This window comes from Spermophilus citellus (genome assembly GCF_964194105.1).
Source record: "Spermophilus citellus genome assembly, chromosome: 14".
Classification (NCBI taxonomy): Eukaryota; Metazoa; Chordata; class Mammalia; order Rodentia; family Sciuridae; genus Spermophilus; species Spermophilus citellus.
Window position 1 is genome coordinate 100,839,273 of NC_138194.1, and position 16,863 is coordinate 100,856,135.

At 43.9% G+C, this 16,863-nt stretch overlaps 1 protein-coding gene across 1 annotated transcript in view; it reads right to left on the bottom strand.

Moving 5' to 3' along the window:
* The window catches only part of FAM135B (family with sequence similarity 135 member B), a gene marked incomplete at both ends in the record, with an annotated part of 190,200 nt that overhangs the window by 144,407 nt on the left and 28,930 nt on the right, over window positions 1-16,863 (bottom strand). The window lies entirely within an intron of this gene.

Below are 16,863 nucleotides of genomic sequence, written 5' to 3' on the forward strand. Positions count from 1 at the left end.
CATAGTTGGGTGTCACTTGTGAGCTGTGTGACTCTACTGTATAACTTTTCTAAGCTTGTTCCTTTATCTTTAAAATAGGATAAAAACGATACCTATCTGCCATGACTTTTGCTTCAAGAAAGATGGAGTAGACCTGCTTTTCTCTATTCATGCCACTAAGCACATGTACATACTCTAGATAACAACAGAACAAGCAACAGAAGATTCTTAGGGAACAGAGACAAACCAGGGACCTCAAGAAACAAGGAAAACTAGGGAAGTTCTCTGCATTTTCTTGCCTCCTAACCCCATAATGGGGACTGGAGAAGCCAGCAAGTCAGAGAGGCTAGGATCCACAGACAAAGCCCCACATAACCAGCCTTCCCCTGAACCCAAAGGACAGTAGGGTAGGCAGCCTGGAGGAAAGACACTCTCCAACAATAGCTGTTGTCCCCAGCTGGGCAACACAGGAGGAGGCACCCCACACCCACCCACACCCCAGGCCAGGCTGCAAGGAAGCACCATCTTCACCTCCAGGCATCCTAGAGGAGGTCTGGAGGAGGGAGCCAGACAGTATGGGGAACCCACTGAATCCACTGAGTACACGTTAAGGGAGACCGTAAAAGGAGCCCAGCCTCCACCTGCCAGCTAGTAGTGACAAGGGCATAAATATGCCTGTGACTCTTTACAAACAAGGAAAATGAATTTCCCTGAAGCAATTGGACACTCGTAGGTAAAACAGCACTAACAAACCAACCTCAGATTTAATGTCACACCTTACATAAGAACTAATCAAAAAGGATCTCAGGCTTAAATGAGAAACAGAAAATTGTAGCATTTTTAGACAAAGAGAAAAAGCTTCTAAATATATTGTAAATACGGAGTTAAGACGAAATCTTAGACTTACCACCAAACCATGGTCTACAAAAGAAAATATTGATAAATTTGATTTCACTAAAACTTCGCCCTTTTTATTTTTCTGTGACTGATGCTGTTAAGAGGATTATAATACAAGCTGCAGTGTGGAAAAATATTTGCAAATAGTATGCAGCTGATATTCAGTATTTGTGTATTCCTTATTTGTGGATTTGTCTATTTGTTAAAATCTGTTAACCCAAATGCAATATCAGTAGCACCCTCATGGTCATTCAAAGGCTTGAGCATTGTGGCAAAAAATCCAGTCATCTAATCTGCAGGTCCCGACTTAGCCTTAACAACTGTGCAAACAAGGGTCCTCTTTGCAGTCTGTTTCATGGCACATTTTGTGTGTGTGTGTGTGTGTTTTTGTGGATTTTACTGACAATTCTGCTATTTAAAATAGCCCCATGCATTCAGCTGAGTGTTAATTAGGGTTCCCAAGGGAAGGGCAGAGAAAATACTGTGTATTAGATAAACTTTATTGAGATATGAGGTAGGGTACTATCGGCAGAGATCAAGGTTAACAAATCAGCAATACATGTTAAGCAAAATGTCTTTGAGAGAAACACACACGAAGCACAGCTACATGTTGGTCAGTTGATGAAAACGGGACCAGAGGCTCAGGGGGACCTGCCCGCATGTGTACCCTGGGAGCAGTAGCTCAGTGTTTGCTAATTGATGGAGGCATTTTAGAACATTACACCCTTGAATATGAGAATTGACTACCTGACAAAGGATCATTACCTAGAAAAAACTCATAACTCACAAATCTTCACGATAACAAACAAAGTAAAAGTAGGCAAACACAAGAAAAAACTTTCCCAAAGGAGGACCCACAGGGGCACATAAGCTCATGAAAAGATGTTGGATACTCTCTCCACACCCAGCAAGGTATTGAGCACACTCCCATCAAAATTCCAATTACAGGTGTTTTTTTTTTTTTTCATAGAAATAGAGAATCATAAACACAAATGAAGTCACAAATATTTTTAATAGTAAAAAAATAGTAATAGAAAGATTGACAAAGCCTCAGGCATCAGATATCCTTATTTCCAATCACATTATAAAGTTACAGTGATCAAGACAACATGGCGCTGGTATAGAAGTAGACATATTCCCCCGGAAGAGAGGAAAGCCCAGCAGTAAGCCCCAGAGTACACAGACTACCAGTGTGGGACAGGACCTCAGGAGTGCACGATGGAGAAGGAAGAATCACCAAAGAATGATGTGGGGAACGGCTGGCCACAGGCAAGGGGACGGAAAACCACTTCCCTCTAATACCAGGCACAAGAAGAAATGTGAAAGGTATGAACACCTAAAGGTGAGTCCCCAACCATAAGACTCCAAGAAGAAAAAACATGGAGGAAAATCTCCTCGACATTGTCTTTGTCATAATGTTTTGGATGTGGCACTGAAAGCACTGCAACAGAACCAAAACGGAACAAGAAGATTACATCAATCCACACAGCAAATGCCCCATGGGACAGGGGCAGCCTACAGATGGGAGGAAGCATTTGCCAACCATGTAGCTGAGAAGGAGGTAGGATCCAAAATACATAAGGAACTCACAGAACTCAATAGCAAGAAAAACAAAGAACCCGATTAAAAAACTTGACCAGACTTTTTTTCAAAACACCACCATGTGCCTGAAAAGGTGCTCAACACCATTGATCCTCAGGGAAGAGCACATCAGAAGCAGGACGAGACATCATCTGCCACCTGTTAGGATGATTATCAACAAGAGGCAGCCAGCGTTGGTGAGGATGGCAGGGAAGAGGGCCTTGTGTAGGTTGGTGGGACGGAACCTGCTAAGCCATGAGGTACAGTGACAGAGAGGACCCTCCAAGAGGTGGGAGCGCCGCTGTGCCTGTGACCCCTCTGCTGGATGAACTGAAGGGGGCTACGCACGCTCCTCCGCTCCTCCTTGAGCTCTCACAGTGAGATCTACATTTCTCCAGGTCGTCATTCTTCAAAAAGGAGATACCGCCGTTTGCAACAACACAGATGAAGTTGAAGGACAGGATGTAAATGAAATAAGCCAGGCTCAGAAATAAAAAAATACTACATCATCCGACAGATGGGGAACGTCTAAAGAAAGTCTCAAAGGCCTGGAAGTAGAGAGTCGAATGTGCGTTACCTGTGGTGAGGAGGGAGGGAAGAAACGCAGATCAGAGGATATAAATTTCCAAGCGCATAGGATGAATAAGCCTAAGATCTAGCGGGCAGCAGGAGGGCTGGAGGCGAGGAAATTGTATTGTGTGGTGAAGATTTGCTAAGAGAGTAGCTTTTAGGTGTGCTCACCACAAGATATAAAAATTAAAAATGGGTAACGAAGGAAGCCGGCGGATCTGTGACTTGCTTGCCTGTAGGGATCCCTGCACTGCAGTGGGGGTCTCCTGCTGTGCACCCCGGACATAGGCCATTAAAGATTTTTTTAAAAAAATGTTTGACCTCATTATACTGAAAAACCAGCCTCTACCTCAGAGCAAAGCCTGTCCAAGAAAGGGACATGACCTTTGTCCTTGGAAAAACCCACAGAGCACTCCTAGGCACATTCCCACCCTGCTGAGTTGTTTATCTACAAATAACAGGAGAGATCTGCTGCGCCAGGTGTCCCTGACTCAGTCAGGCTAGGTGGAGATCCATAGCAATCCCCTAGCAGCCACCAATCAGCATGAGACAGGGAAATACCTGGGATGCCAGATGACCCTCCCAGTAGTTTATGGTGGTTGATAACATATTGGGAAACCATGTAGTTCAGCACCTACACCCCTCTTGGCTCAAACCAATCAGTTCAAACCAATACCCCTTTTGTTCTGACCAATCACCCCTACCCAACTTGTTCCCGCCAGTGAATGTGCTAATCATGTTTTAGAGTTGTTATTTGATTTTCCCGCGGTGTGTGATGATTTGCTATGATGTATGTGAGGTCCCTGCCTTCTCCAAAGAATGTATAAAACTGCTGCAAACCCTGGGCTCGGGGCCTCTCAGCGTCACCAGTTGCTGTGTGTGTGCGCGCGCGCGCGGAGGACGGAGCCAGCTCGCAATAAACACCTCTTTGCTGCTTACATCGATCTTGGATCTCTGGTGGTCTTTGGGGGTCCTGAATTCGAGCATAACAATACAAAGTGCAAATCAAAACCACAAGGAAGTACTACTACACGTCCATAAGAATGTACGATGAAAAACGGACAACACGGAAGGCTGGCAACTGCACCGAAAAACTGGATCACTCACGTGTGTGTGTGTGTGTGTGTGTGTGTAATGGTAGATGGCACAGCCACTTGGGACAATACCCGTCACACTGTGCTACCACTTTGTCAGACGCTGCCATAGAGGAGAGTGGGGAAGAGTACATAGGATGTCTTTCTATTCTTTGCTAAAACCGCCTGTGAATCTGTAAGCATCTCAAAATCCAAATTTTAATTGAAAAAAATAAAAATGAAAGCACCGGTAGAGTTCAACAGCACAATCAGTGACTGAGCAAACTCAGATGTCCACAGGAGCCAGGAAAATAAGTGAAAGAAAATCTAAAAAGATACTCTAGATCCCACTTAATCTAGCTTTTCTTTTTTCACTGTTGATGGAAATGTGGGTACTACTTCCATGGTACAAATGTCCCCATTGAGACATGTTGCCATTTAGTCCTCATTGTGAGTCATTCAGAGGCAGGACCAGGGGGACCTTTGACAGGTGACTAGGTCCTAAGTAGGCTGATGGATTAATTGGGTGAATGGGTTATCTTGAGGGTGGTTCTGACCCTGAGTCCTCCATCTGCCCCTCACCATGGGATGCCCCATACTGTTTCAGAACTTTGCTGAGTCCCCATCAGTAAGAAGGCCCTCACCAGAGATGGCCCCGCCACTTTGGACTTCCCAGTCTCCAAATAACTTCCTGTTGCTTACACATTACCCAGTCTCAGGTTGCCGCAGTCTGGCTGGGCACAAAATCACGAGCCACTCAAGCAGTAACAAACTTTATTTCCAAAACTCCCACCAATGCCACGCCTGCGGCCTTCTCCTGGGACACACTACACCAACAGGAACTCCCCCCTCCGGAATTCCCTCCTACCGCACTTCCCCAACCAATGAGTAGCAGGCCCAGGCAGACAGCAGGGGTCTAATCTCCAATTGAATGCACATATTAACATAATCATTATCATCTCAATGGCTTGCTGGGGTCACCTTTCAACCAAAAATGCCATGCGTCATTCCTACTTGGCTGTGGCTCTCAGCATCAGGTATTCTGCTATCCCCACAGAAAACAGACTCAGACAACCACCATAAGGAAATCCCAGTAATAGCCATAAGCAACTGCATCTGAGAGGGCACTGTGGCAGCAGAAGCTGGCCACCCCATCCACAGGGGCCACTGTGACTTAGCAGTGACTGGTCACCACTGGGAAAAATTGTTGATGGTGTGATGCTAGATCTTTCTGTTTTTCAGGGAAAGACAGATTTTTTTTTTAAGTAAACCTTCTATAAAATGTTAAGTGTGAGTTTGTAAATGAGTGGCAATGACAACACAGCATCAGAAAAAACAGCTAAGAGCAGCAACCATGGCCACGGCATCAGCAGGACAGCCGGGTGTCAACAGACTGTGCAGGCGAAGCCCAGTGGCCGACCATCGGCAAACCCCATGGATAAAATACAAGTTGCTGCTTTTACCTGTGAATCTCAATCTCCGTCACCAGGAGAATGGGCACAAATCTCATGGGCATCACCACCAATTGTCACATCCGGATGACTTCTTCTGTGAACCCATGACAGTCAGATCATTGCCAGGGGCAGCGCGTTACTTTCCTCAGACTGCTCTCACAGCAGAACAGCTGCATTCGAGATTTATGAAGCCTCTCTGTGTCAGGACCGGCACTGGGCACTAGGAATTTCCACTTACACCATCTTATTGGTTTCCCAGAAATCCTCTGTGAAAAATAGCTCCATCTCAGGTGTTAACTCCCAAAGAAATGGAGCGCTGGAGAGATCTAGCCCCTGTAACAGCAGAGCTAGGAAAAGGGATAAAGACTCTAACTCTGGGATGAATGTATACCTTTTTGTCCCACTACACCTCATCAGAATCACATTTTTCTGTGTGTAACCTTTTATAACCAATGCCAAAGCCCTCTAGAATTCTTTCTTCTTACATGTACTTGACCCTACTGAATCTCACTTTGAGAAATCAATCATCATCCTGAAGTTCACAAGCTGTATGGGCAAACACTGAAAGAAGTTAGTTCCAAGTAAGTTGAACCATGTGGCTATTTTCTAAGTAAACAGATGCTGAAGCTCCTTTAGTAATTTTCTTTTGTTTGATGAGGAATTTCTGCCAGTTCATGTATCTATAAACCACACATGGATGATATCATTTGATCGCTACAGAATATATGTGATGCACTTACCATGATTTCTATACTAAAGAGAGTAACATGGATGTCTGGATGATGTTAACATCTGAATAAGAAAATTAACAGCTGGAGAGAAATATGTTCAAGTTCATGTAGTACATAAGGTAGGCAAATCTTGAAGCGCAACCTTACTATTTCATACGTGGGTCCCTATTAACCATCTTTCTAGCCAGGATGGTTGAAAGAAGATACTGTGATGAGGGGAGCATTAGCTGGAGTCCTTGAGACTAGGCTTAGAGAAGGGGCCATGAGTTCCAGTCGTCAGGCACAGAAGAGGGAGGAGCAGGAAGACTTGGGGGTTCATGCCCATATAACCCACTGTCTGGACTTACACAGAATTCCTTTTTGGAAATATACCCATCCTTTCTTTCCCTCCATCTGTAAAAGTGACATGAAACTCCACCTTTTCCATCATGTGGTAGGCAGAATAATATCTTGCCCCCACGACATCCGAGTCCTGTTCTCTAGAATCTGTGAGTATATTAGGCAAAAAAGAGTCTAAAGTTGCTGAAAAAAGTAAGGCCTCTAACCAGATGGCCTACAGGTCTGGAGAGCATTCTGAATGACCAGGACACACCCAGTAAAATCACAGGGCCCCTCATAAGGGGAAGATCCCCCCTCCAGGGGTGGCTCTGAAGCTGGAAGGGCCACCAGCCACGGGAGGTAGCAGCCTCAGGAAACCGATTCTCCCAGAGACTCAGAGAGCATGCAGGCCTTCGGACACCCTGATCTTAGCTCAGTGAGGCACGTTTCAGAGTTCTCACCTCCAGACCTCTAAGACAACAAATGAAAGATTTAAAGCCATTAAGATCATAGGAATTTGTTACACTGTTACAACAGTGCCATGAAGTACACAGGCTTTCAAATTTCCTCCCCATGAGACAAATGGTAGGAGTGATTATCCCCACACTAACAATACTCAAAGCACGGTTCAGAGAGGACAGAGAATTTGCCCATAGTCACAGAGCTAGTTGCTGTAGTTTGGATCTTGAATGTCCCCCAAAGGCCAGATGTTGAAGACTTGGCCACCAGCTTGTATGCCACTGGGAGATGGTGGCATTTTAGGAGGTGGGGTGTAATTGGAGGAAGTTAGATCATTTAGGATGTAGCCTTGAGAGGGATACTGGGCGCCTGGCTGCCTTTACTTTCTTGCTTCCCAGACACCATCACATGAACAAAGCTCCTCAACATACCCACCGTCACATCCTGTGCCACCATGGCCAAGAGACCATGGACTGAAACCTCTGAAACTGTGGGCCAAAGTGAACCTTTCCTACTCCTAAGTTAACTAATCTCAGGAATTTGTTATAGCGATGGGAAACTGACTAACAGACCAGTTAGTGGAAATGTAAGGGATAACCTACAGAACCATTTGGTTAAAACCAAATATGTGTTAGGGAACATAAAGCCAGATCATTTAACTTTCACCAGTTTCTCTGTTTTTGTTTTTTTCATTGCTCTTCTGTCACCGGGAGGCCAATCACACCATTGCTCTGATCACTAGATTTCTAATGTCACTGTTATGCCCTGGATTCCCCTCTGTCTTCTTGGAGTGCTACATTTGGGCTTCTTTTGCATTCCTTAGAGCTCTAACAGCTACACAAGGAGGAGAATCGATCAGGTAATCCTCCGTCCTCAGCTAACCACAGAACCGTCCATCCCCAACAGCTGCAGGGGCAGATGAGGCATGTCTTCTCTGTGCCTCTAGCAGCTAACACAGGCCAGGAACACAGTGGTCGTTCAACAGATGCCAGGTGAGTGGACAGAAGAGGGAGCTTCCCTCAGCAAACAGCAGGGCTGTACAACTCGATCCTGACGTCTACAGCTTTGCAAGTGACTCAGGACCCACATAAAAACCCACAGTTTTCGTTAGGCTGATAAAACCAGAAAGTATTCACCTGCAGTAGGCACACTGAACTCTATTGTGTCATAATTACTTTCATTTCAGTGTATTATGAATTAGCCCCTCTGACCCAGGGACATTTGACATGACCTGGAATATAAATCACTCTTATGCAAAGGTCAAAAACTTACGCTCTGGTGAGGCAACTCATAGGTCCCAAAGCCAAGTAGGCAAGCTCAAGCTAGTGACTGGTGCTCACACCAGGAGAGTGCATGTAAGACACGGGTAGTGTGTGATGTCCAACCCCATGTTCCATCCATGAAACGATGTCTGTGGGGTCTTTGTTAATTTATTTTTGCTTTGTTTTATTTTGTTTTGTTTTGGTACCAGGGATTGAACCCAGGGGCACTTAAACTCTGAACCACATCCCTTTTTATGTTTTTAACATGGTCTCAATAGGTTGCCTAAGGCCTCACTAAGTTGCTGAGGCTGGCTTTGAACTTGGAATCCTGTCTCAGCTCCAAGGTCACTGCAATTACAGGTATATACCACTGTGCCTAGCTTATCTTTGTTACTATTACCTGAAACGTGAAACAGATGTCTCCCACAGCGGTGATCCCCTATCTACCCTCCAACCTCACAGCTGGGGTGAAGCTGATGGAGGAGCTGATTCTCTGAGTGGAACAAGGCTCAGGGAGGCCCACGGCACCCAGTACCTGACCAGACAAAATGGCATACTCAAGAGGAAATGTTCTGTCATGACGTGGCTCTGCCCACATAGCTAGATAAAGGTTCTCTATCCTGTTGTTCTCAGTGTGATCTTGACTAAAGTATCTAATGTCCCTCTGCTGAACTGCCTCTTTGTATGAATGAGGATAGCAATGATAGTAACGCACTCATAATGCCACTGTGAAAATTAAACGATTGATATATGAAAGGTACATGGAAAATGGCGAGTCTCAGTGAGTGTTTGCAGAACAATAATAAAAATAGGGGAGGTCCTTTGCTGAAAGTACTGCAGGCTTCCAGCCTCTCATCCCAGGGTAATAGAATTGTTCCCTTCCCTGTCTGAACGTTCACTCCGATGACGAGGACCCTGGGCACAGGTGAAATGTCTTTGCTGCTAACTTGAGGATGACAAGAGAGCCAAGCACATGGTATCAGCCAAGGTCACTAGAAAGTGTGGGCATGACTATTCTGAACTGGGTCTGCTCTGCCTGAGCCCCAGGAGGGAATGGGCAGAAAGGACTTCACAGTCCCACAGACCTAGGTTCAAACTCCCAAAGACCCTATACTTACAGAGGCCCAGTTTCCTTGCATTTACAGTAAATATTGAAACATGAATGTCATATCTAAAGAGAGAGACATCACATTGCATGTGCCAAGGACCCTGTAACTGGCAACCACTGCCACCACTCCCTGTAAGGCATGCTCACATTTGTGTAAGACTTGGAATGGCTCTGTGACCTCCACTGGACAACTGTGGGGCTTCCCTAGGAACATGTGGTGAGAGGGCAGAGGTTACAGGACTTGGGGAGCTTCCTCTGGATGGGGAGGTGACCCTCTTGGTGACATGGGTCCCTATGCATGGCTTCACATAGGGTTTCCCATGGGGCTTCCAGAATCCCATGCAAAGCACTGCTGGTCCTCTCCAGGGCCTCACCCTGACAGCCACCTGCCATGACAGAACCCACACTGACGCAGTCAGGGAAATCGGTATAAAGCTTTTGATAGTGTGGCCATTTGACAATATTGATTCTGCCTGGGATATCTTTCCATCTTCTCAAGATTTTTTTCAACTTCTTTCTTTAGTGTTCTGTAGTTTTCATTGTAGAAGTCTTTCACCTCTTTTGTTAGATTGATTCTCAGGTATATTATTTTATTTTTGAGGCTACTGTGAATGGGGTAGTTTTCCTAATCTCTCTTTCAGTAGATTCATCACCGATGTGTAGGAATGCATTTCATTTATGTGTGATGATTTAGAACAGGGTTACCTTAGATTAGGTAGAGGGAAGTGAAGGGAGGGGAGGGGAAGGCAGGGGATGTGGGGATAGGAGAGATAGTAGAATGAAACAGACATGATTACTGTGTGTGTACATGTGACTCATGACCAATGTGATTCTGCAACATGTACACTCAGAAAAGTGAGAAATTATATCTCACCTATGTATGATATATCAAAGTGCATAAATACATTCTACTGTCATGTATAACTAAATAAAACAAAGTAAAAAAAAATTTAAAAGGAAGAAAATGCAGTGGCCTGTGATCTAAGGCTGGCCATCTGTAGGGAAACTGCCTGGGAATATATAAATACTGGAGTGTGCAGCGACCTCCCTTCTGGTCATGTAAACATGAACTCTGCTGTCTCCGTGTTATCAGGAATTGCTGTTTGCTATGTCTTAGTTCTATGCCACTATCCTGTACACGCCAGAGTACAGTTCCCAGAAGGAACCTGGTACTGCTGGGAACCACAGTCTCCCATATCTGACCTTGGCTGAGAGTAGAACATGCCCTGAAACTCAGGTGAAGTTCCCCAGCAGGGAGGGGCTGCCAGGAAGAGGCCCTGGTGTTCCAAATGCACTAAAGGAAAGGACCCTGGAAGCTACATGTAGTTTCCACTATGCAATCTATTCTCCAGGACTGAGCCGGCTGCTCTGTGCATATCTGCTCACCACTGCAGGATTATAAACCTTCTGTTGGGTTCTGTTTACCTCCAAAACCAAAAACCAATACTGAATTCTTTTTTTTTTTTTTTTTTTTTTTGAGAAAAGACCACTAACCTTTTAGTAGAACTCATCTGGACATTTGGACATTGTCAGACCCTAATAACTACAATACTTCACCCTGATTCCACCCACTGGTAAACACTTTGGTGTTGTCTACTCCTGGATTTCTGTGGCATCTTGTGATATTTGAGCTGGAGTTCATCAAGTATCTGATTATGTAAAGCCAAACAGAACCCTTCCCTTTCTGATGGAATCTGATTCTAGGATTCTCCTGGGCCATATTTTGTGTAGGGAAAAACTCAGAAGTAGTGAGATAGGCAGTCTAACTTCTCCTACCCAACCCTTGTTTCTCTTTGTTGGTCTGGCAGTGAAAAACTTAGGTTTTTTTTGCATGAGAGCCTCTAAAATTTAAGAATCCAGGTTGGGATTTGATGGGTGAATGCAGCAGGTTTTCTTGTTTGCCACGGTGTAAGGTTACTTAATGGAGGAGGAAGGTTTCCTCATGTGGCTGAACCTGACCTACTGGCACTCTCCAACAGGGCTTGCAGCAAGAGCCCCAGGTGACAGTAAAGTGCTCTCGGCAGCGCTGTGAGCACTACCTGTCCTAACAACTCAAGGCAAGCAAGGGGTCCAGCAGAAACTGCAAACCTTTTGTCCCAGGCAACGGGAAACCAGCTGCAGCCTCTGCTCTTATTTCATATTGTTTTTGTCTGAAACTATTTAGTATTCACACCAAAAATGATCGATTTTAATTTTCATGAAAACTCTACGAATTACTTGTTGTCATTTCCATTTATAGGTAATAAATAAGAGTTTTCAAAAATCCCAAGGTCACGTGACTCCTAAATCAAGCAGAGAGTCCCATTCCACTCTTCAGAGTTACCTTCATTCCTTAAAATAAAGCAACCATCTCTAGCTATCATTTTCAGGAAATCATAGAACCTAAACAAACTCCCTCCTTCTCCCCACAGAAATGTGTAGGAATACTGACTAGTGTTCTCCCAGAGTTCACAGAACTGAAGCAACAGTGACAACCGTCAGTCACTTTGACTTCTAATGTTGCTCTCCAAGTGCTGCCCCAAGCACATCCACAGATCATCCCAGCTGGCCATCAGAGTCCCCACGTGGGGAGACGCTCACAGTCACAGTGTGTTAAACACGAGGTGAAGTTGTGGAGCATAACCATTCTGTAAGGTTCTACGACGTGAAATCGCAGAGCCGAGGAGAAACCTAGAAACATGACTTCCGAGTACACACCCCTGACCACTGACCACCCATCCTGACTGCAGAGCCAAGGCCTTAAAAGTCCTGGCTTTATCTACGGAGTCTCTGAAAAGCAAAATAATTGGGACATTTGTTCCAAGTGACAAAGCTGGTTAATGGGAAGACCAGGACTACAGGACAGTGCCCCAGGGGGTGCTTCACATCAGACAGAAAAACAGTGAAAAAAGTCTCTTTACAGGTCCAGCAATGAAAATTATCTAAAATGAAGCACAAGAGAAAGGAAAAACAAACACTCAAACAAAAAGACTGATGAAAGGAAGAACCGTAGTGAGCTGAGGGATGAATTAGGCATCTAACATATGGATGAGTCCCAGAGATAAGGGGGCCAAGCCAACAAATTAATTTAATAAATGTGTTTACATTTTTTTAAAATTTGATGAAATTATAAACTCACAGGTTCCATGAATTCTGCAAATCCCATGAAAATTAAACTGAGACACAGCAAACTCAAATGGCCAAATAAATATGGTAAACTGAAATTCAAAACACACACATAAGAACAGAAAAAAGCAACTGCCATACATTAAAAAAAAGAAAAAGGATAACAGATAGTGACTCTCATCAGAATCTGGTATCCAAAAAATAATGGAGAAACAGCTTCAGGCTTCCAGGGGAGATGTTTCCACATAACTCTGTATTCCATGGATATACTTCCAAAAATGAAGGTGTTTTCAAATGAGCAAATCTAAGAGAAAGAGAACCCACTCCCAGAGATATCCTCAGTGGGGTGTGCCTCAGACCACTGGGCTCTTCACGGTAAGTCTAGAAAAGGCAAAGGAGGTTCCTCAGAGAGGAAAGCAGTGCCAGATGAAGAATTGCATCTACACAAAAGACAAGGAGAGCGTGGAGGAGCAGGTGGTGATTGGGCACGCGGGTGCGAGGTGTTCCCACCCTAAGTGAAGGGGTTGATGCTCTATGACCCGCAGCTGTGAGGAATGCACATCCCGTCCTGACCACTGAGCAGAGAACCACAGCCAACAACACAGACGCCAACAGTGAAAATAATAATATGAAACTTGCACAATTATTCTTCAATGGCAGGAAAAGTGGAAATGGAAGACAAAGAGAAAAGGAATGAACAGCAAGATTGTAGACCTGAGCTCAATCATATGGAGACTCACGTGATGCAAATACTGCAACTGGAAGTCAGTGATTGGTAGATTGTATTAAAAAGTGAGATCCAACTATCCACAGCCAAGGAAACCAAGTCCACTTTCAATATAAAGGTGCAGTAGGTTAAAATACCAAAAGATGGAAAACCACCAATGCTCCCAGTATCTCTCCAACCAAGTGTGAAGTCTATTTGGCACTCAAAGCTTCTAGCATGGTCCAAATCTAAGTTAGAGGATGCTCTCTATTGGTCTCCATCAGCATCAGCTATTATAGGCAAACTAGTTCCTCCCCTGACCCCTTCTACTCTCAGAGCCTCTGCATGGCTTCTCTCACCACACTGCTGACAGCTCTGTTGGGGTAATTTTTGGTGTTATTAATATTGTTATCATTTGTATTGATTCTCAGTGTGTGCTAGGTTTATTCTCCACAACTGACACATAACAACACATTTAATGCTTGCAAACACTATTTGAGTGGAGGACCGTTATTTTATAATTTACATATTAGAAAATTAAATCACAGAGTTGTTAGATAACCATCCCAGGACAAGCTGTAATCGGGATTTAAACACAGACAGTCTGACTTCTAAGTATGTCTTCTTCTTTCTTTCTTGTTTTGGACATTGTATTTTTTGTTTGGGACTGAAGAAGTCCCTAGAGATCATTCATCCCCTTAGGCGATTAAAAACAAAAACAGACTCAGAAAGACAAGAGTCTAATGCTTTCTCTCATGTAGAAGCTAGAGTTAAATAGGGGGGAGGGGGGTGTCTTATGAAAATAGCAAGGAGATCAATGGAGCAGAGGAAGGCATTGAGGGGAAGGGAAGGGGATAGAAAAAGGAGGAACTGTAGACTGAAATTGACCAAATTATGCTATATGCATATATGAATATGCTACTGTGAACCCCACCTTCATGTTTATCTTTAAAGCACCAATTAAAAAAAAAACAGTGAAAAAGGGTAGAGCACTTGCAGAGTACATGCAGGGTACTGAGTTTGATCCTCAGCACCACATAAAAATAAACAAATAAAGTCGTTTTTTTAAAAAGTAAATCAATGGAGAAATACCTGCGGGACAGAGGATGGGGAATAGAAAGAGGGAAGAAGGGAGAGAAAGAGGAAGTACTGGAGATCAAAGTAGATAGAGTCAATCACATTCCACACATGTGTGAATATGTCAAAATGAGCCCCACTGTTATGTATAACGATAATGCAGCAATTAAAATATTTTTAAGAAAGGAAAACAAAAGCAAACCAGAAAAAAAAAATCTCTGAAAATGTAAGTTCTATGGCCAACATCTCAGCATTTACTGGCATATCTGAGTTGTAGGCACTTAATAAACATTTGTTCAAATTGTTTTCACACTGAATTTCTAGTGAAGGCCATTTCTAGTGATTGCATTGTAAGTGGTTTTCCCGCACCAGGCAGTGGTAGGTTGATGGCACATAACCTCGTGGGTGTGACTTCAAGTTGGTGTCTTGGAATGGACCATGTGGGAGGATTCACAGCATGGAAATGGACACATGCTATCAATCTTTTTTTTTTAATAGCCAGTTTTTAAACATTTATCAGCATACCACTGGTCCCCCATCTTCCATCCCTGCCACCACTCTGTCCTTCCAATCAAAAGAAATACAAAACCCAAGCAGAGCAAATAAAGGAGCAATCTGGAACAATTCTAAGAAATCCACTGTTGAGCCTTCAGGAAAAAACACATTTTATTGCTCAGAGAAATCTCAGTGAATAAAGCAATATGGATGAGGCTCCCGGGTGATTCTCCTACAAGCTGGAGAAAACAATGATCCCCACCACCTGTGACACAAGGACTTGGACTTCTGAAGGGCAGGTCTGTAACTTGGCCCCTTGCCTTCTTTTCTCATTCATATTAAAACAACTGCAGGGGTAACAACATTGATGGTTCTCCTGGAGACTGAAGGCTACCTCAGCCCTAGGAGCTTCAGCTCTTCTCTTTGCCAATGAAGATTCCAGTTGTCTTCCCCAGTTGATATGGACATCAAGATACACAGGCCAAGCAAAACTGGGTATCAGTTACGTGGTGGGCCTTGTTACAGCTGTGGTTATTCTTGCCTATAACACCAATATGTTCAGAAACAAATGTCTGTGTCTGTAGGAGCAGGATCCTGAAGGAACTTGAGTTAGCAACAAAAGGAGCTTAGTTGGAGTTACTGTATATTAAAAATAAAAGATGTCCAGGCTGCAGGAAGATTGGAAGTGCCCCCGCCTAGCCCTCATCTCTCTGTTGTTTTTATTCCCATTGGCTAAGGACCTGTTGTTCCTACTTAAAGAGTCAACCCAGACACAGGTTCTAATTTGCATGGGTGGACATAGGTCAAGTTTGCTCTGAAACAGTGACTGCACCATTTGCAGGTAAATCAAAAGCTCCTTTCTTCCAAGATGCCTGGCGCAAGGTGCATGCTCAGCAGGGTCTGCTCTCTTCCCTTCCAAAGCGAGGCAGCATTTGATTTTCTTCACATTTGTGATGCTTGATTAAATGAGCTTGGGAGAAAGCAGGCCTTCCAGCAACTCACACAGCTTGAAATGACATGAGTAATTTAAAATCTCAGACGAGAAAGTCCACTGTGCAATATCATACCATGCCGTGGTCTCTGCAGAGAGGAGCCTTCTAAATGGCAAGACCAGAACCCACAACTGGTTCCAAGCAGCCAGAGGGTGTGGGAAGGTTCAAGAAGCAAACACAGCTCACATGGCTTTCATGCAGAGGGACCAAAAGCATGAAATGAAGGTACACTTGGAACCCCAGCACTCCAGCTATGTCTTCAAATTGACCCAGTTTTAAATGCTGGATTTGTCACTTTACTGATGACATGTGTCCTTGAGTTGTTCCTGTTACCTTTTATCATAGGATTCATTATCTTAAAATCAATTGTTGTGAGGAACAACAACACAGAGAGACCCTGCACTGTGCACAAGAACAGTCATCGTTCTAAGTATGACTCATTCATATTTTGCTTGTGGGAAGTAGACACAGAGCAGGGGAAGAAGTGCCTTAAAGATTTGCAGAGACCATGCTAGGGTCCAGTCTTGCTCCATTGTGTCCAATACATTTGTACAAGATTGAATATGCACATATGGATATTAAGTGATTTTAAAAATTCCTTCTACCAGAATGAAGATTGGTGGTCTTGTTGCTTTCAGATGCTCTATCAATAGCAACAAGAATAACCACAATATTAGGGTAAGAATAATGGTAACTGCTGGTTCTTGCAAGACAACCTTGTGTTACAGACAGTTCTAATTGAATATTGACCACAAAGATGGCCATTACCTCCTCTACTATTCCTATGAGAAGCATGAAGTTCAAAGCGAAAAGTAACTTGCTTATAAAGAAGAATCGAGATGCAAGATCATGTCTATGAAACTTCAAAAGTATCCTTAAAATTGGGGTCAACTCACACATAATGAGGAGTAGCTGAAATGTCACTGGAGCACAGTGAAGGTCCAAAATAGCATGAAAAGCCCAAGCATTAAAAAAGCCAATGCCAGAGCTGGGTGTGGTGTTGCGTGCCTGCAATCCCAGTGACTTAGGAGGCTGAAGCAAGAGTACTGGAAGTTT